Genomic DNA, 18446 nt, shown 5'->3' on the forward strand with positions numbered 1-18446 from the left:
AGGCCCTGCTACAGGCGAGGTCACTAGCGGCCAATCACCAGAGCTCCAGTGCTTGCAATATTTTATTTTAAAAATAATTGATTTAGTTGGCCAAGAGAGAATTTGATCCCATAATCTTTGTCCACCTAAAAGAGGCTACCAAGCCCTTTAATTATATATAACCAAAAAAAAAAATAGTAAGCTAAGCTTCTAACCACTTTCATATTATAATATAATAGTGTGTTGTTAATTTCTAAATGAAACTTGTTATTTTACATATGTTATTTGTTAATCAAACATAAACAATTACAAATTGGAAGCTTTAAAATTTCATGCATTTTACTTATTAAATGTCCTAATATATTATTGTTAATTACAAATAGGTTGTTGTCAAAACTTGAACGGATACTTATTAATGAATGACTAATATGTATAATTAACCCTTTTTATCAATTTTTCTAACTTCTTAAAACTATATTAGATTGTTATTAATTTTGAATGAATTATTGTAAGAACCTAAATGTATATTTGTTGACCATAGGTCTAATGGATTGTTACTTTTCTAACTTGTTAAAGTCTACATGGATTGTTATTAATTTAGAATGAGTTGTTGTCAGAATCTGAATATATATTTATTGATGAAAGACCAATACATGCAATTATGTCAATCATATATGCTTTTTTTAGCTTGTTAAAGCCTGAATGGACTGTTATTAATTAGAATGAGTTGTTATCAAAATTCAAATGGATACTTGATATTGATAATTAAAAGCATAGATCTAATAGAATAGGTGTATAAAAAACAAGCCATTCTAAATTAACAACAGACTATTCTGGCTTTAACAAGTGAGAACAGCATATAGGATAAGCACAATTGTATATGTTAGTCTTTTATCAATAAGAATCTATTCAGATTTTGACAACAACTCATTCTAAATTAACAACAATTTATTTGGGCTTTAACAAGCTAGAAAAACATATAGGATGAGTATAATTATATGTGTTAGTCTTTCATTAATAAGAATTCATTCAAGTTTTAACAACAACTTATTTAAAATTAACAACAGTCTATTCGAGATATAACAAGTTAGAAAAGCAACAGTTCATTAGACATGTGCTTTTAATCATCAATTACAAATATTTATTTAGGTTTTAATAACAATTCATTCTAAGTTAATAATAGTCCATTTAGGCTTTAACAAGCTAGAAAAGCATATAGGATTAACATAATTGTATGTGTTTTCCTTTCATCAACAAATATCTATTCAGGTTTTGACAACAACTCATTTTAAATTAATAATAGTCCATTAGACCTGTGATCAACAAGTGCACATTTAGATTTTTACAACAATTCATTTAAAATTAACAAATAAAATGTGTGAAGATTTAAAATTCTTAATTTGTAATTATTTATGTCAGATTAACAATATTTGTAAGATAATAAGTTTTATTCATAAATTAATAACACACCATTATGTTATTACATAGAAGGGGTTAGAAGCTTGGTTGTATATATTAATCATATCGAAGTGTCTCATTATCTTTAGAGAGAGAAAAAAAATAAAGAGTGAGCATAATGTTGCCTTGCGAGATGCTTGAGGAAGTAGAAGCAGTAGTGGGAAGAGGGCTGAGTTATACAGAGAAAGCATGGTTCAAATACTCAGCCAACAAATCAAACTTCTTACTTTACTGCCATACCATAGTGTTGTTGTGCTTCATATATTCTGTGGCCCCTCTTCCTTTCATCTTCATAGAGCTCTGCAACAACATGACCATGATAAAGTACAAGGTTCAACCAAAGGTCAGAAACACTTGCTGCCAAATGTTCAAGTGTTGCAAGAATGCCATGCACACTTTTATCCTCGCTGTTGGTCCCCTTCAGATTTTCTCTCTTCCAACCATTTAGGTAATGTTGAATTTAAATATCTCAATTCATATGAATAAGTAAATAATGTATGTGTACTTGAAATCCATGAGCGCTTGGGAAATATTGATTACTTTGACTGTAGACATATGCACAATCTACAAGTCCCCAGAGTCTTTAAAGAATGCAGAGATAATGGAGCAGTAGAAAATGAGTCGTGTGTGTGGTGGTCATCAATTGATTAATCTTATTAGAATCAGATCAGTAACTGCCTTATTATATAATTAAAATAATTATATCACATTATCTCTGACTCAATCAGTTAAGAGATAGAGAATAATTGACGGCTACTAGGTTCTGGGTTGGGCCTCTGCCCAATGAGCTTACTTGTGTGGTTCACCTATCATGGTCCACACAAGATCATAAAGATCAAGTTGTTGGGCTTATTAATTAATGCTAATCCATAAATAATATTCCAATAATCTTCCACTTGGATTGCATTAATTAAGCAATTTGTATAAACAAGCTACAAACAAAATTTAAAAAATGAAACTCCAAAAAATCACTGAATCTTATGGAGAAACAAGTGATATGATGTCTCATAGTCTGAATAAAATATAAAATTTTATTTCAAACACAGCTCAATAAGATAACAATATAAATCACTGATTCTTATGGGAAAATAAGTGACATGTATAGCATACCACAGCAAAATCATTAAATCCTATAGGGATACAAATGATATTAACGCACTTAACTAAACTGAACATTACTTAAAAGAAAAACAAAACCTAAAGAGAAATTACAACACAAAAGGTTCTCAAACTCCCATTAAACTAGGGCATTAAAGGAATTTACAATACCTATACAAGTTACATGATTTTGAAAAACTTCTACAAGTAAGCCCTTGGTCAGTGGATCTGCAAGCATCTGCATGCCAGGAATGTGTACCACACGGGCCTGAGACTCAACAATTTTCTCTTTCACAAACATAAGTTTGATATCAAAATGCTTTGTATGACTGGAATTTCTGTGGTTGTTAGCATAGTATACTGTAGATTTGTTATCACAGTAAATGATTAGAGGACGTGATATTGACTCAACTAGGCTCATGCCAGATATCAACTTCCTCAACCATATAGCATGATGTATAGTCTCAAAACAAGCAATATACTCAGCTTTCATAGATGAAACTGTTGTAAGTGTCTATTTGACACTTTTTCAAGAGACAGCTCTTCCAGATAATATGAAAATATAGCCGATTGTGGATTTATGATCATCCAGACAAGATGTAAAATTTGAATTTGAAAAGCCAATAAATTTAAGATCTTTTGATCCCTTAAAGTCAGAACCAGAATACCCAACAACCTCAAGAGAATTTAACCTTCTGTAAGTCAACATATAATTCTTTGTACTTTGAAGATACCTCATAACTTTCTTAGTAGCCTTCTAATGATCCAGACCTAAATCATTTAAGTATCGACCTAGTACTCCAATGGCAAAGATTATATCTAGTCGAGTACACATTTAAACATACATAAGGTTGCCGATAGCAGAAGCGTATGGTATTTTTTTCATTTTAGCTGTCTTCTTATCATCTTTGGGACATTGTAACTTTGACAACAACTCACCTTTCTGTACAGGAGCAGGTGAGGAAGAACATGAATCCTTCTGAATCTCTTAAGTACCCGCTCAATATAAGTTGTTTGTGATAAACCAAGAACACCATGAGATCTATCACGATGAATCTGTATCCTAAGAACGAAGGAGGCTTCACCTATATCCTTCATGTCAAAATGGAAAGACAATAGACACTTTATCTCATTAAGGAAATTTATTGAATTGCTAGCTAACAATATATCATCAACATAGAGAACAAGAATGGTAAAATTATTCCCATCAAAATTATGATAGATACACTGATCTGAGACATTCTCAACAAAACCGAGCAAGGTGATAACTTCATCAAACTTTAGATACCACTGCCTAGAAGCCTGTTTTAGCCCATAGATAGATCTCTTCAATCTGCACACTAGATGTTCTTTACCAAATTCAACAAAACTATCAGGTTGTGTTATGTAGACTTCTTCATACAAATCGCCATATAAGAACGTAGTCTTGACATCTATCTGGTGAAGATCAAGATCAAACTATACAATTAAAACCATTACCACTCTAAAGGCATCTTTAGTGGATACCGAAGAGAAGGTCTCTGTGTAATCAATATGTTCTTTTTGGTTATAGCCTTTAGCTACAAGTCTAGCTTTGTATCTATCAATTTCACCTCTAGCTCCTCATTTTATTTTTAAGACCCTCTTGTAACCCACTAGTTTAAAACCCTTTGGTAGCTCTACAAGCTCCCATACGTAATTGTGGTACATAGAAGTGATTTCTTTACTCATAGCCTCCAACCATTCAAAAGAATGTGAGCTAAAAATAGCCTTTTGGTAAGATATTAGGTCTAAACTATCAATAGCATCTGAATCAAATTCCTATAAATATACCATGTAATCATCTAGAATAGCAAACCTATGAACCCTTTGGGATTGTCTTGGTTCAACAACCGGATCTCCATCACCCTCTAAAGTTAGTTCATCTTTAGCTTCACCCAGATCCATGGCATTATTTCTATCAACTTGAGGGGTTGTTAAGATAGGCATAGGTAAAATACTGCTTTCATCATGTAAAGTAACATGCCTAACCACAGAGCTCCTACTGTCTAAGGCATCTTCAAAGAAATAAGGTCGGTCAAATTCAATTACCCTAGTAGTATGATTTGAACAATAGAATTTGTACCTACGAGATCCGATGCAATAGCCAATAAAGAAACCATCAACAGTTTTAGCATCAAACTTCATTTGTTATGGATTGTAAGGTTTTACCTGTGCTTTACAACCCTAAACTTGTATATGCTTCAGCACAGGAGTCCTTCTAAAATATAACTCATATGGAGTCTTTAGAACTTACTTGCTAGAAACTTGATTCAAAATATAAAAAGTAGTTTTAAGTGCATTACTCCAGAAGAATTCCGACAGGGAGGAGTGACTGATCATGCTTCTAACCATATCCATCAGAGTTCGATTTTGCCTTTTTGCAACCCTATTTTGCTATAGGGTGCCAAGCATAATATACTGAGCTTCAATGCCATGCTTTTAAAGGTACAAAGTGAATAGCCCAGGGTTCCTGCCAGTCTCAGTATATCTCCCATAAAACTCTCCTCCTCTATAAGATCTCATACATTTAATCAACTTGCCAGATTTCAATTCAACTACTGCCTTAAAGGTCTTGAATGCATTAAGAGACTCGCCCTTTTCATGCAAAAGTCAATCCATCCATCACGAGAGTAATCATCTATGAAGGTGATGAAATATCTAAAACCACCTATAGCCGGAGGTGTGATAGGTCCACAAATGTTAGTATGGATTAGGTCTAAAGTGTTTTCAAACCTCTTTATCCCTTTGATTGTAGCTCTAGCAGGGAATTTTCCCTTTATACAGTCAACACAAGTCTCAAAATCTAAAAAATCAAGGTCTTGTAAGACATCTTGCTTGGTCATGCGTTCCAATCTCTCTCTAGAGATATGACCCAAATGATGATGCCATAACATGGAGGAACTATCATTAAGCCTTTAGAGTTTATGCCTAATAGCAGCATTGATATGGAGATTAGGAAGTTAATGACCAATCATTCAATCGATATAAACCATATATCAAGGAAGCACAACCAATATTAATGGAATCAAAACAAATATCAATTTTTCTATTTCCTTAGAAGAATGAATAGCCACAAATATCCAATGCAGAAATTGAAATTTAATTCCTCTTCACAAAAGGTACATAAACAACATTGTTCAAATGTAAAATATGACAGAATTTAAATACAAAGAAATAGTTCCAATGCATTCAATTGATGCCTTGCTCCCTGCTATGCCAAAGACTGACTTTTATGCCTTACTTAGAACTTTCTGGTTTCTTAGCCCCTGTAGAAAATTTACAACATGTACAGTGGCACCAAAATCCAGCCACTATAAGTCAAAGGAAGTTTCAATAGTGTTAGATTCAAAACAAACTAAAGCTAGAGGGGCAGTTTGAAGAATTGTACCCCCACTTTCTTGTTTGTTCTTGAGTTTGAAGTAATTAGCTTTAATGTGACCTGGTTTCTTGCAATAATTGCATAACCTCTTAAAGGGTTTCTTCCTTGACTTCTCACTCTTATCACCATCTTTCTTAAAAGTTAGATTATTAGGCTTCAGGGCCTTATGCTTCTTCCCCTTTTTCTTATACGATCCTCTAAATTTGCTGCTAAAGCCATAAGAAACATAGTCTACTGAGTGAGAGGAATTCTTTTTTATAGCTTTCTCTTCTTGAGTGACTATTGATATCATCTGGTCAATAGACCATTCAGCTTCTTGTGAGTTGTATGAAGTCCTCAAGAATGCGTACTCTAATGGCAGTGATTGAAAAACACGATAAACTAAAGAACTTTCACCCAAGTCAATTCCATATGATTTAAGCTTGTTATAGTAATGAACAAGCTTCAAAATGCGCTCCCTGACACCAGAAACTCGTCATATCGAGTATTGTCAAGAAGTGACAAATAGTAGTTCTTTTGAGTCTTGTCAAGCTTCTTCTATTTGTTACCAACAGTTTTCAAGTATTCCACTGTAGTATCCTTTTCAGGAATACTGTCCCTAATTTTATTTTCAATTGTATACTTGATGATCGTTAGACAAATCCGGTTGGACTCACTCCATTATTTATGGAAGGCCACTTCAAAAGCACTAGACTCAGAAGAGAGATCCACAGGCTTGGGTTCTCTTAGATCTAAATCCTTCTCAGAAATGGTTAGATACATATTCAGGGACTCTTTGCAGTCATCATAGTTAGTCCCATTGAGAGCCTTCACAAAAAATAGTTGTGTAAAAGCAAAAACTGAAATTGCAAAACAAAAAATGAAAAATATTAATTATGTGTGCACAACATAATTATAAAACAAAATTCCCAACAATCGATTATCAATTATGCAACTATAATCATGCACCAAGAAGGCTCAAATACTATAAAGATTTAGCTCATACAAAAGTCCATACAAAATAATACATTAAATATTTCTATACTTATAGGGTACAATAAATATCTAACACATTAAAGGAATGCTATTAGCATATCTTCAAAACCAATCATCAAAATCACATTAATAATGTCACACCTATGGAGTATGTCCATTATCAATGCTACAAGATCCTAAGCATCATCAATAATTCATAAAGTCACAAATTTTATGACCTTGGGATAAAAAAAATTATTTTAAAAGTTTTGGGGTCTTTTGGGAATTAGAGAACAAATTTAGGACTTAAGTGAAATTTTGAAAGGTGTCCAGAGTTAAATAGGTAATTTTGGAAGAGATTTGGGTCAAAATTGCAATTCTAGAACTTAAAGGACTAACTGATAACTTAAAACAATTTATTGGGGTCATGGAAGAAATTATAGAAATTATGGGCCAAAGAAGGTAATTCTATCCTGGGACCAAAAAAAACATAATTAATAATTTTCTTTTGAAATCAGGCCCAGATGAACAACACAGTATAACTAGATCCTTAGGATTGATTTTTGACCCGTTTCGTGGTGCACTTTTTTTTTTACAAATTCGTTTGGGCCCATAACCATGAAACCGGATCCCTATGACCCTGGGGTAGCATCTTTCCCAGCTACTGCGGAGTTGTTGCTTGGAGGATGCTAATGGCGAACCAGAAGGATGCCGTCATTTGGACGGCTAGGGGGTGGGGACCTCGCCGGCGGCGGTTGCAGAACGGGAAGATGACCAGCATGATCCGGCGACTGTGCAGTGCCATGAACCAAGGGCAAGAGGGAATGCGTGGGTTTCCGATGAGCAAGCAGTGCATGTCTGAACTCTCTCTCTCTTGAGCGACAACAGAACCTCCGTCACCACGAAGCCTGAATCTCTGGTGGCTGCTTTCGCTGATTGAAGAATCCACGAGTGACGCCGTGAAGGAGCATCTCTAGTGAAAGAAACACACGGGGAACAAGGAGATGACGTCGAGGAGGAGAAAATTTTTTTAATATAAATATAATAAGATTTAAAAAAAATTCTCATATTTGAACCTCATTTCTTGAAGAATATGGATCATAAAGAATTTTATCAACATGAACATGAGTCTCTATCAATATGTCATTATATGCATTAGAAGAATTGAGATATAGAAATTTAAAAATTCATTACCAAGGCTCTAATGCCACGTGTTGAATTTGAATATCTCAATTCATATGAATAAGTAAATAATGTATGCATACCTGAAGACTCCATGAGCACTTGAGAAATCTTGATTTTCTTGAGTGTAGATAGATACGCAACTCACTGGTCCCCAGAGTCTTCAGAGAATGCAAAGATAATGGAACAGTAGAGAATGAGTCGTGTGTGTGGTGGTCATCGATTGATCGACCTTATTACAATCAGATCGGTAACCGCCTTATTATATAATTAAAATAATTATATCACATTATCTCTGACTCAATCAGTTAAGAGATAGAGAATAACTGACGGCTACTGGGTTGTGGGTTAGGTCTCTGCCCATTGGGTTCACTTGTGTGGTCCACCTATCATAGTCCATGCAAGATCATAAAGACTAAATTGTTGGGCTTATTAATTAATGCTAATCTATAAATAATATTCCAACAGGTAATTTTCTGATTGCATGCAAAAAAATTGTTTCAACAAAAAATTTAATTTGCCAATTAATTGAATAGTGTCTAGTTTCTTCTTCTTCTTGGAATGAACTTAAACTGAAAGTCAAGGTTTTATTGAATTCATATCCTCTTGGTGGCTTCTCTCTCGCTATGTCCCTGCACGGCACCCATATCCAAGTCTTTCAATTCATCTAGTCTCAGCATGTCATTCCATGTTGTAGAAGCCAAGAACTTTAATAAAATTTAGTTGTGTCAAACACCAAAGTTTTTGGCTTATTTTCAGTTTCTTTGTCTGTCTGATTTGTTGTATCTTGTCTTGTTTGCATTCTTTTGAATGAAGATATCCAGTTTATTAATTTTTTTTTTGGCTTATGCAAACATTAGATGACATGGCAAAGTATAGGACATTGGATGTATTAAAGAGTTTAAATATGGGTGCCGTGCAGGGCCATGACCAGAGCATAATATGGAAATAATCCAAATTCACCCGCCCTGTTGAAGTAATAATAAATCAGTGTTTTAACCATTTTAATGAAATACTTTGTTTATGATTGATATAATCATAGCTTGACTTCGGTTTTGATTATCGATCGTTGAACTAATATATTGATTGATTCAATGATCAATCCAATTTTTAATTCCTTAAATATAAGAGAAGTCATTGAAAAGACTTGGATACAGTTTTCTATAGGTTCAATCTAAAATTTCCAAAAAAAAAGAGGTTTTTTAAATTTATTGACAATTATCTACCAAAAAAATGAATATTTTGATTCAACTCAAAGCACACAGGGAAAGAAATAGCAATTTAAATTTTATCTTAAATTTTGAACGATTTGCCAGTATTTTTGTAAACGCTTTGAACTTAGAGGTATGTTCTAACTTTAATGAGTTTTAGGAACTTAACTCACCTAAGCCTTTTCATATTGATAAAATGCTTAAATTTCTGGATTTTTTTTCCTTCATTTTTAATTTTCTAATACAAATTTTGACAAAACTATTCAACAGATAAAAATTAAGTAATCCCAATTCATTTTCGTTACAACCCAATCATCATTGTGCTAAAGTAAAAGTCATGTTTGATTTTTCTTTTTCTATTTTTGTTAATAAGACTGTTTGATTTTTTCTAAGGTATCAAAAACCGGATCAATCATTATATTGAACCGGTTGAAACACTGAGTCAAGGGTCAGTGGTTTAATCAGGGTTGAATCAGGAGTTAAACTAGAATCAAACCAGTCCTAATAAAATAATATAATTTAAAAAAATACCTTGATTCTTGATACATTTAGCCATATCCACAACTTGATATCTTATATAATATAAAATAATAATTTAAGTGATAATAATATTTGGTAGAAAATATAATAGTAAAACATTTTCTTAAAAAATAATAGGAATAAAATTTTAAGAATTAAAATATAAATATAATTAAAAAGAGGTATAAATAATCATTTAAAATTAAAAAATAAATATCTAATGTAAAATAATAGAGCGTGTAAAGCCGTTAACATATATAAAGTTTCAGATTATAAAAAATAAAATAAAATAGCCTGGAGCACCTTTTTCAGCAATTGAATTTTAACATTGTTTAGAAAGGTGTGAAGCAAACGTGTAACAATAAACAATGTCAGCTAAGAAATGACAAGATATGACCATCATTTATTTTAAATGAAAATTAAAAAAATCTCTTCCTCTCCCACTCCTAGAATGCCAACTGAAGCTACACCAGCTTGAGTTTTCAAGTTTCAGCGTTTCACTCTTTCTTCTTCTAGCTGTTCGGCATTCTATATTTATGTTTTTAGATCTACTTCTTGCTATTTTTTATCCTTGGTTTGTCGACTTATAGTTGTTTGTTCTTTATATTTGTTCTAGATCTACTTAATATCTTGTTGCTCAGATTTGCTTGTCATTTATATCTAGAACGAAACAGCATATCTCCGCCGCTAGCTTCTTGTTCACCATTGCTCTTTTCCAGCGTCATTTTGGAGCCATTGAAAGGAGGAAAAAGTGACCCGTTCAACCCGCCCAACTCGTGGGGTTGAACAGGTTGCTCCGGGTGTTTTCCGAGTCATCCGGGTTAATTTGGGTTGAGTTTCGTTTGATCTATACAGCAAACTGGGCCGAAGATGTGGCCGGTTCACTGGTTCGTTGATCCAACCGCCCGGTCCGGTCTTGTTTTTCAAACCATGGATTTTTCTTTAGTTGCTTGGTATCCAAACGGATCTCTCTTTGCCATCAGGATGGGAGTTAGTCTAGCAATTATCAGTGCATTTTATCATAGAAGATTTCGCAAATTACTGGATCCATCGGATCCTCCACAGTCCATGGGCCTACCAGAAGATCCACAAGGTCCACCATGAATATAAAGCACCCATTGGTCTGGCGGTCCCATATGCACACTGGGCCGAGATATTGATATTGGGCTCTCCCTCCTTTCTCGGCCCAGCTTTGGTTCATTGCCATATTACTACTTGTTGGTTGTGGTTCGTTTTGCGACAACTTGAAGCCATTGGGACTCACAGGCCACAGCGGGTAATTAATTTCATTTCCTAATATATCATTACCAAGTTAATTGAAACTCTGAATAAAACTCAAATTTGTTCTTGAAATTTTCTTTTCAGATTAAAATAATTATTAGATTTGTCTTCTTAGTCATTGGAAATCATAATATATATTATAAAATTTTATCTGTGTCTCTGAGAAGGATGGAGATGTTTTGAAAACTGCTTGGAGTTTTCTAATTGTCAAAAATAAGTGACTATAAAATATTCCATTTCATCACCACCACCACCATCATCATCATCATTGGTGAACTAAAATATTTTATTTCTAATGCTGAATCATTCTGTCCATGTTTGAAATTATAATTTTTTGCTGACACTATTGAGAAAGGCTCATCGGAAGAAACTGGACTGCTAGTTAAGTTTTTATGGAGATGTTGCTAGTTACGGGCCATACAGTCTTTTGCTTATCATCCTCCATTTTGGTGTATATGGAAAAATTTCGTAATTATTTTTGAATGTTGGAACCTCTTGTAGTCAAGAATAATTTTTTTTCCATAAAACATTATAATTGTTTTGGCTTTTATCTCTTAAAATTTTTATTAATTGGAAATATATTGGATTAACTTTTTATCCCCATAGTATATCCAATAGCTTTCATGAAACTTTTCTTTTTAAAAAAACAAAGAAAACGATTTATAATTTTTTTTGACCATATGATCCCATCGCATTTTGAACCATAAAAGTTGCATACTTCAAAACTAGATTTAAATCCCCCAAAATTGATATTGATTAATTTTTGTGAATATTTTCCTTTTTAGTATTTTCCTCAATTTTATCATTTTTTATAAAATATAAATTTTTTTCTTCCTTAAAAATATAAACTTCACAGAAATTTACATATCTCAACTTGATTTAAATCCTTCGAAATTACTTGCATATATTATTAATATTTGTATTTATCCTTTTCAAAAATGCAATTTTCTATATCATTTTATTGTTGTTGATAATTATTCTATTTTATTGTGAAATACAGTTATGGATTCCCATGAATGCCACAAATTACATACCGTTTTATGGAGGGGATGCTTACCATGTCTACCATGATTTGGTTGGTGAAAATTGTCAATGCAACTTTTCCTCTGTATTCACTCATTATGATCTTATTTATGACAACCACAAAGTATGCTCATATTTTTCCCATTGATCATTTTAATTATAATATAAAAATTTGGGTCAATCTGTTAACTAATGTTTTGATTAACTTAATAAAATATTTTATTTATGATTGGCTTAATCATGATTCAATTATGATTTTGACCATTAACCTTTAAACTAATGTTTTGATTGATTTAATGATTAGTTTAGTTTCTAGTATCTTAATTTCAATGCTGATCAAACAAATTATATATATATATATATATATATTGTCAAATCATGGGCAAATAGTTCTCATCTAATTCTCAATCATATATTGTAGTTAATATGAGATCTTTTTAATTGAATTAAGTATATTAAGGTAAGAGGATAAAAATATTAGTTAACAATCATTCTTCTTCTTTTTTAAAATGACCTTGTCATTTGGAAACTACTTTCCCTATCAATGAAAGACCTCTAAGATTTTAAAAGCTGGCAAGGACTAAATAGATTGGATATTTGTTAAAATAATAATTCTTATTAATTTGTTAATATTTGCTTGTTAGATTGGATATTAAATTTTTTCAAGTATCCTTCATTGATATTCTCTCTTCTATTTTCTAAAGCACTTCGGGATAAATTAAAAGTTAAAATGGCAATTTGACCCTTAACCTATGAGCCCATAAGTATTTGGGAACATAAACTTGTTTTTGATAAATTTTTACTTTTAAATTTTAAAATCATTGCAATCTCCCCTACTATTAACTTTGACTTTTACTTAACTACAATATTACAAAGAATGATACTCAAAAATTATAGAAAAATACCAAAAGAATCACATAAAAGGACCCAAAAATTATAGAGAATATAAAAAAATTGTAATTTTGGGTCTTTTTCTGTGAATTTTTTAATTCTTTTAGTTTTTGAGGTCATTTTTTTTACAATTTTCTATTTAATTAGTGGTCAAAATTAATAGTAGGATGAGATTGTCACAATTTTTAAACTCTACAGGTGAAAGGCATCAAAAACAAGTTTAAGATTTTAGATACTCCTGATCCTATAGTTTTAAGTGCTAAATTGTCATTTTACCCCAAATTCAATAGACATATTTTTTTAACACATCATAAATGGTACATTGTGATATGTAACGAGTCCTATATATATAGCACGAACTAAAATGGTCATACGTATTAAGAACTAGGTGGAGAGATTAATACGCAATTCTTGTCACTTCGTTTTATATTATAAATTAAACAAATGGGCGCGTGTCTTGCAGTGATACCAATATAAGATGAAGCTGTTAAAGAAGGCATCTCTGAATCAACAAAACCACAAAATGGAGTAGTCGTTACCTGCAGATTATAACATGTAATTGTTGTGAGGGCATGCATGGTTCACAACAAGGCTTGATATGCTCAATATATAGAGTAGATAATAATTTGTATTTGAATATAAAATATGTACTGTTTAAGTTTTAGGTTGCATAAAGATCATGCTGTATTATTATAATTATAAATTATAATATTATGAGAATATATACATATATGTATATATATCAATTCTTGAAATTTTATTCAGTTTTAATTTTTAATTCAATTTTATATTTAATATATTGTAATTATAATGAATTCTCACCTTTCAATGTTTATTAAGTTATTTATTATTTTAACAAATCATGAACAAACCATTCACCAAATTCATATAAATTAGATAATATCTGTCATTAACAAATCGAATGGTTCATGTCTCTTTATAGTTTATACATACATATTAGGAGGGTTTGAATCTTAACCTTTTTTTTTTCAATTAATTCCATCATCCAATATTTTAAAACACTTGAGAGTATTACCATCACATGTCAAAACTAATATGGACCATCAATATATGGGCCTTATGTTATTTTCAGTGGTGGTCTTATAAGTATCTTGGAGATTTTTTGGCAATTTCATTTAATGCAGTTGCACATCTAAAAAAACCTCAAATCTAAAATCTTATAATAATATGATTTGACTCCTTCAACTTAAACAGCCTCTTAGTTGAATCTTTAATGCATGTTTGATTTTCCATTGATCAAAAATTAATTTGTTAAAAGTTAATTTAAAAAATTAGTTTAGTAAAACTCAATTATTATAATAAAATTTGTATTTTGATACATTTTTTAAAAAAATTAATTTAATAAATTAAAATTTACTTAAATTATATATAGTAAAATGTATTTTTGAATGTACATTTATAAAAAGAATAGTGATTTATAATGATGTTTAAGTTTTGTCATACAACAGTAATATATTAGCAATGTTTACAAAATGTGATAAAAATTTTAAATAACTAATACATTGAATAATAAAATTAAAAAATAATATAGAGTTTGATATAGTGGACAAAAAATTATATACATAGTCAGATACACATGAATTAAAATAAGAAATTTATATGATTAATTATTCAGTCTATAATATATAATATGACTTTAAATTGAATTGCGCATATTATTCATCTCTCTTTGAAAAGCTACACGTGAAAAGTAAAAATAGGGATATGTGCTAGTATTATTTTCAACATAGGAAAATTATATGTCATATTTTTTTTATAAAAATTAAATTACTTAATTAAAAGTAACACTTCTATATTATTTAATTAAAAGTAAAATTAAATGTCATATTTTTAAAAAAAATATAGGAATTAAAAAATTTCCATAAAGAAATTTAAATTTGAATTTTGAGCAAAAGAAAACTCATGTAAAATTGCTAACCCAACAACATGAGGAGTGAGACGAGAAAATAAACGAGAAAATAAGTAAATATTATAATGATAATCATACCTTAATGTTAAAATATATCATATTTTATATAACCATCTTTATAAAAATAACCTGAAAAAATTATATGAAAATTAACATGACCAAAATAATTTAAAATTAAATTAGTTGGATAAAAAATGCATTTTCATGTTATTATAATTTAATATCAAATAGTTTAGAAAAAGTGTATTATTTTTATATTTTAAAAAATAAAATTATGTAATTTTTTAAAATTAAATACAATAATAGTTTTTTTTTTTTGTCTAAGTTGAAGGTTCTGTCCAGAATTTAGATCCCTACCCAATGTTGTGCTTCCATTCCATGAATATAGTGTCCTTATAGTTAATAACAATGTTCAGACAAGCTCACTCTGCTCCCTTCTATAGCAATTAATAAGAACTCTATATCAAAGTTGCTGGCCGATAACTTGCCGGAAGAGACTCGTGAAGAGGAACATATTTGTAAATGAAATAGAGGTGGCATTGTGAGAAGAAGAAAGCATAATATTGGCTGAGTTGAACGCTATTTGCGTTGAAGACAAACACAATAAGGGAGCCACTAGCCAGAGGTTTAGAGAGAGAATGCGTGACCCATGGCAAAGACCAAGAAGAAGCCGGAGAGTAAGGGCATCTGACACGGAAGAATGATTTTTTTCCCGAAGTCTCTTCATACATCAAAAAAAAAATATGGTGGGTTCCACATTTTATTTTTTCTTTCATCTTTTCTCCCTCCTTTCTTCTTCATATAAATAGAAAAAAATTTATTTTTTTCCTTAATTTACTCCCTAATTTAGTTTCTTTCTTTCCCTTTTCTCTCCACTGAGAGCATAAATGTTGTGACACTTTATATGACATCTTATATATATATATATATATATATTGTCATCACACAATGAAGAGGTAGAAAATGTTTCTTTTCTCCAACCATACAAAGAAAATAGTAGGAAAAATTACCATAAAGTCCCTCACAACTATTTAAAATACCCAAAGATCCATTAAATTCAAAAATATATTTCAGGTCTAAGGGAATTTAGTGAGTGAATAAGGTTATAATGACAATGATTAAAATATAAGATGCCATGCTAACAACTTGGCAACGTCATAGAGCAAAGGCTATTTACAAGTGAGCTACTAGTGACAAGAGTAACCTCACTTGTCAATAGCCTTTGCCATGTGATAAATGACCATTGTTAACTTGTCAATATGGCATCTTATAACATGAGTATTTTAATCATTGTCATTTCAATCTTATTCACATATAAATTCCTAGGAATCTGACAACTATTTAAGGATTTCATAGGACTTTTAAGTATATTGACTAGTTATGAGAGACTTCATAGTGATTTCCCTATATAGTGTCTTGGTGTTTGACAGATAGTTCTAGAAGTTATCCACGTGTCATGTATTAAGATAGCATAACAAATATTAGTTTGTAATTAGTTATTTATTTGTTGTAGAGCCTCTGTAAATACGCTGCTTTATTGAAGTAATAAACTAATTCAATTTTATCTCTCAGATACTTTTCTCTCTATTTCGTGCTTCCGTTGTACGATTTGTTACATGGTATCAGAGCAATTTTCTATGTTATTGTAATGCCCTGACGACATTATCATAAGATCCTCCACGCAATCTACTAATTAGAATAAAATATTTTATTTTGAAAGTTTGGGATCCTAAGATAAATATTTCAAAAATCTTGTCATAAAATACTCGAACTAAAAAATACTACATAGCGGAAGCACTATACCTCAGCACATTGAAGCAAACAAGAAAACAAATTCAAATCAACCAATTTAAGCTAAATCAAGATCCATGAGCCGCAGTTCGTGCCACATGCATTGTAGCATGTGGCACAGAGAATCTAGCTAATGCTCTGTGCCATGCGTAGTAGTATGCTGTCCTTCGTTGACACATGCATTGCGACACACATACTAGAATTAGCTATCAAATTTTAAATTTCTAATACGAATTTTGGAAGTGTGCTGTTTTCACATTCGATGTTCAATTGGGATGATTCAAATATCCATACGAAGCTTATTTTAAAACCTTACCAATGACATTGGTTTCATTTAAATCTAACTTTTGTTTAAAAGTTAGACACTTAAGTCTATTTGACTGTCTTAAGTTGAAATTTGCTAATTAAGCATTTTCAAATGAAACCATATGTCATTAGCTACTTTTAGGGCCTTGATCCCGTTCAAATGGATAATGTACACTTGATTGACTAAATTTATAAACAATATAACACACATTCACACATTTGGCTTGTAAATTGCCCATCACACACTTTTGTGCATAATTTCATTTCTCAATCTCAATCATATCCAAGGCTAAATTTCACATACACATCATCCGTACTACAATTTTACACACACATGCATCCATCCACTAGCCAATTTGGTCACTTTTATCACATACGCACATAAACACATTTTCGTCTAGGATATCAAGAATCACAACAAATATATACACATTCCTAGATTTATGCACAAATATTAATTCTTATGGCCACTTTTATACATAAACACTATTAACAAGAACATTCATTAACGATCTTACAATGGGCTTTGTAGAGAATTCTCTATCCTTAGCCCAAATCCTTTCCTTTCACAATACTAGTACCATAACCTAAAAAATATAAATAACCATGAGTGAGATTAAAATCTTAGTAATCAACATAGCTCATACATGTTCATTAACATAGATAACTATGTCAAAGTAACAAAATCAAAGTAATAACACACACAAATGCATATAAAGTTTCCTCTTTTTAAAAACATTTCCACATAATTTCCAATAATAGCATGATCATTTATTTGCCTAACTTCTGAAGCTTCTTGACATGAATCATAGGCTCTACTGGATCAATTACTTATTAACCAAAGCTCACTTGTACTAATAGAAACACTCGGCCAAAGGTAATCTATCCTACATATGGACTATAGTTTTCCTCTTTTCACACACTTGTGATAGAGGCATTGTTGACTCCTAATTGGATCCTAATGGGTACTAGGGAGTTGCTAGACTGCCTGAATGTCCCATGGTAATAGTTCCAATAAAATGTTGTATCAGATTATCTATAGTACTAGCCCATAAAATGCTGCATTAAATGTCTCAATGTGCTAGCCAAACCATATGGATTTATTCACTCGCATCTCTACACACATATATCCACCCATACTCTGGGTAAACTCTCACCTCCTATGATCATGCTTTCCACATACATTTCACTGCTCTTTTCACTAATTACACCATATATATACACATACATTTATATAGATCAATTAAAATTAGCAATCATCAAACTTTCATTTTACAAACCAATTTCATGCTAAAACTATTTAAAATGCAAAATTATGCATAAGAGCATACAAAACAATGATTTTTGTGATTATACAATCACTTCTACATAGTTATAATAGTTAATAAACATGATAAATTATATAGTTATCTCAATCCTTCTG

General features: G+C 31.2%; 1 pseudogene; it reads left to right on the top strand.

The window, feature by feature from the left end:
- The first annotated feature begins 1555 nt into the window (after positions 1–1555).
- Positions 1556–18446, top strand: part of LOC129289204 (methylsterol monooxygenase 1-1-like) — a 75323-nt pseudogene continuing 58432 nt past the window's right edge.

This window comes from Prosopis cineraria, unplaced genomic scaffold (assembly GCF_029017545.1).
Source record: "Prosopis cineraria cultivar Desert tree isolate PC_DT_omini unplaced genomic scaffold, ASM2901754v1 PC12, whole genome shotgun sequence".
Taxonomy (NCBI): domain Eukaryota; kingdom Viridiplantae; phylum Streptophyta; class Magnoliopsida; order Fabales; family Fabaceae; genus Prosopis; species Prosopis cineraria.